Source organism: Loxodonta africana, chromosome 1, assembly GCF_030014295.1.
Source record: "Loxodonta africana isolate mLoxAfr1 chromosome 1, mLoxAfr1.hap2, whole genome shotgun sequence".
In the NCBI taxonomy this organism is placed as follows: domain Eukaryota; kingdom Metazoa; phylum Chordata; class Mammalia; order Proboscidea; family Elephantidae; genus Loxodonta; species Loxodonta africana.
The window spans coordinates 79,310,809-79,314,824 of NC_087342.1; the positions used below are offsets into that span (position 1 = coordinate 79,310,809).

The 4,016-nt window shown below is 42.9% G+C and overlaps 1 pseudogene; it reads right to left on the minus strand.

The window, feature by feature from the left end:
* Nucleotides 1-1,330: 1,330 nt before the first annotated feature.
* Nucleotides 1,331-3,620, minus strand: LOC100677056 (etoposide-induced protein 2.4 homolog; annotated as a pseudogene).
* Between the last annotated feature and the right edge of the window lie 396 nt (nt 3,621-4,016).

Genomic DNA, 4,016 nt, shown 5'->3' on the forward strand with positions numbered 1-4,016 from the left:
AGTTCCCTAATAATGCTTTGTCTCATCAACATGGCTTTTATTGCTTTTTGCCCCCCACAAGTTGAATGGGTTTAATAAATATTAAACCCCTTCAGTTCCTATTAGCAGCACCCAATATTCCTTTGGAAACCCTGGTCGCATGGTGGTTAAGTGCTATGGCTGCTAACCAAAGGGTCGGCAGTTCGAATCTGCCAGGTGCTCCTTGGGAACTCTGTGGGGCAGGTCTACTCTGTCCTATAGGCTCGCTATGAGTCAGAATCGACTCGACTGCACGGGGTTAATATTCCTTTGAAATACCAAACAGACCCAACGATGGCCAACAGTAAACCTCAGACCTCCAGAGTTAAAAAGTTCAGGTTCTCTGATCATTCTGTGTTGCAGTGGCACTTTTCCAGAGTTGATAATTCCCTATCGCTGGGATACTTTATGTCCCAGTGAAGAAACCTTTTCTCTTTAAGGGGAAGAAAGAAAAACACTCCTCAAAACCCAACAGATTTGGCTGCCAGGTCTTTCCTCCTGTCGCAATTCTTCAGACTCATTTGTTGCAGTGGAACAAGAGAGACCAAAACCTAACCCAAGTTATGAAAAACACGACAGTGACAGCTGTAAAAGGAGTGATCAGGAGCAACTGAGACGCCCCTTTACCCACCACATCCAATGTATGTGCTTCACAGAAAAACAACAGAAATAACAAATCCACAAATTGCAAGTTTTATAAAATCCATTCATCCAAGGGTGGAAGGCAGGGAAGGGAGGTGGGAGGGTAAATAGCACAGGCAGAAAAAAAAAAAAAAATGGCACAAGGTCTGGCAAATGCTAGAAAATAGCTACAGGAAAACATGTGGTCTTTTCAGACTCATGGCCTTAAAACCCACTTACTAGTGTCAGGAAGATTCTGCTTAAGTGCGCCAGAGACAAAATTCCAGTTCCTCGGAGAGAACAGAATATGTAAAGCGCCCTTGGCAGAAAGAGTCCTATCTTCCCTGGGGCAGGGGAGGTGAACAGGGAAAAGAGCTGCCACATCCTCCTTCCAATCCTACCCGTTCCCTGTGGGTGGCAGGTGAAGTCAGTGGCCTGCAGCTGCATTAAGTTTGGCAGGAGATGGATGTGGTGAAGGGAACATCTCTGCAGAGTTTGAGCAGACTGCAGGTAGACCATCTTATGGAAGGGTCTGTTAATAAGACCACCAGAGAGAAGAGGCTTAACTTAAAAACGATACACTTTGCCAGGGTCCTTTGCTTCATTGATGCTGATAATGAATAAAGGAAAGAGGATGGAGAAGAGGCAACCACTGGTAATGAATGAGAACTGCGTTGCTGTGAGCAAAGCCAAGGGCAAACCAAATCCAAAGTAGGAGGGCCAGTTCCTTTCTATGTTTGACAACAGCTAGTGCATTTCAATTCCTTTATTGAATCAGTATTATTCAAAGCAGTGTAGTGAATATAGAAGGGACATATGCAGGAGACAAACCAGCTGACCAACAGGATGGATGAAGAGACTCCCAAACTTCCCTTGGAGAAGGAAAAGAGCCTGCGGCAGAGGTTGAAGGGCATATCAGCAATTGCTTTCCTGACACTAGGGAATGGGTGAGGCTTCCTCCCTGATACCTCAAATGCCTGGTCAGCTATATTTTGGAACCAAATGACATTGACAACTTTGCTAAGCACGAACAGGGGAGCACCCAAAGAGCACTGAAAATTGACGTGAGGAAGAATTCCAGCCACGATCAAATGTTTCGATAGTGATAGATCACCAATAATTTGTGCTGTTACTGACTGAATCACAGGAATAAACACTTGATGAAACAAGAGGAGACTGAAGCAGAATATTCCTCCATTCCAAGCGCAGCACTGGAAAATTCTACCACAATACGTGGCTCACTTGTCTTGTTTAGGCTCTGTACTCTGGGGTCCTTTCTGTGTCAGGTCGCTACTAGCCTTCTTCTATGCTTTTCCTCCCTCTTTTACAGTATTGGAGCGCCTAGCTTCGAAATGGTGTAGATACCCCAGATGGAGTCCTTGATTCCCCTGGCATGGCCCTGGAGAAATGTTTGGACACTGCCAGCCATCTCTTCACCGCCCAAACCATCAACTACACGGGGAGAGAGAAGTGCCTCGAAATCTCTTATGAAGGCAGCTCTGTCAAGGGCCGGCCGGTTCGGCACCTTCAAGGGTGAGGGCCGCATGAGACCTAAAAAGCAAAACAAAAATAAACTAAAAACCGTCGCTGTGAAGCCAACTAGGACTCCTAGTGATCAGGGATCCATGCGCTTTCGAAGGAGCCACTCTTTACCCACACAACGCCAGGGCCCCAAACAGTCCGTAGTCGGCAGGGAGAAACCCCAATGGACTTCTAGTCCATCGCCTTAACCACTCGGCCACGACTACAGCTACCTTCCTAAGGACTTTTTTTCCCACATGGAATTGGACCTATGCCCCTTGCAGCCAGTCCTGTAGCTGATCTGGTGGGGTGCTGAACATCATTAATTATAAGGAAAATGCAGATTAAAACACAGTGAAATCATACTCCCCTCCACCAAAATTGCTTAAGATAAAAGAATTGAAAATATCAAGTGTTGCTGATGATATGGAACAACTGAAACTTTCCTACATTGCAGATGAGACTGTCAACTGACACATTCACACTTGTAGACTATTTAGAAATATTGCCTGAAACAAAATATACATAAGACATTCACAGTAGCCCCCAAGAAGATAAAATACTTAGGAATAAATCTTACCAAGGACGTAAAAGACCTATACAAAGAAAACTATAAAACTCTGCTACAAGAAATTCAAAAGGACACACTTAAATGGAAAAACATACCCTGCTCATGGATAGGAAGACTTAACATAGTAAAAATGTCTATTCTACCAAAAGCCATTTATACATACAACGCACTTCCAATCCAAATACCAATGTCATACTTTAAGGGACTAGAGAAACAAATCACTAATTTCATATGGAAAGGAAAGAACCCCCGGATAAGCAAAACATTACTGAAAAAGAAGAAGAAAGTGGGAGGCCTCACCCTACCTGATTTCAGAACCTATTATATAGCTACAGTAGTCAAAACAGCCTGGTACTGGTACAACAACAGGCACATAGACCAATGGAACAGAATTGAGAATCCAGATACAAATCCATCCATTTATGAGCAGCTGATATTTGACAAAGGACCAGTGTCAGTCAATTGGGGAAATAATAGTCTTTTTAACAAATGGTGCTGGCATACCTGGATATCCATTTGCAAAAGAATGAAACAGGACCCATACCTCACAGCATGCACAAAAACTAACTCCAAGTGGATCAAAGACCTAAACATAAAGACTAAAACGATAAAAATCATGGAAGAAAAAATAGGATCTACCCTAGGAGCCCTAATACAGGGCATAAACAGAATACAAAACATTACCAAAAATGATGAAGAGAAACCAGATAACTGGGAGCTCCTAAAAATCAAATACCTATGCTCATCTAAAGACTTCACCAAAAGAGTAAAAAGACCACCTACAGACTGGGAAAGAATATTCAGCTATGACATCTCAGACCAGCGCCTAATCTCTAAAATCTACATGACTCTGTCAAAACTCAACCACAAAAAGACAAACAACCCAATCAAAAAGTGGGCAAAGGATATGAACACACATTTCACTAAGGAAGATATTCAGGCAGCCAACAGATACATGAGAAAATGCTCTCGATCATTAGCCATTAGAGAAATGCAAATTAAAACTACGATGAGATTCCATCTGACACCAACTAGACTGGCATTAATTCAAAAAACACAAAATAATAAATGTTGGAGAGGCTGCGGAGAGACTGGAACTCTCATACACTGCTGGTGGGATTGTAAAATGGTACAACCACTTTGGAAATCCATCTGGCGTTATCTTAAACAGTTAGAAATAGAACTACCATACAACCCAGAAATCCCACTCCTCGGAATATACCCTAAAGATACAAGACCCTTCACACAAACAGATATATGCACACCCATGTTTATTGCAGCTCTG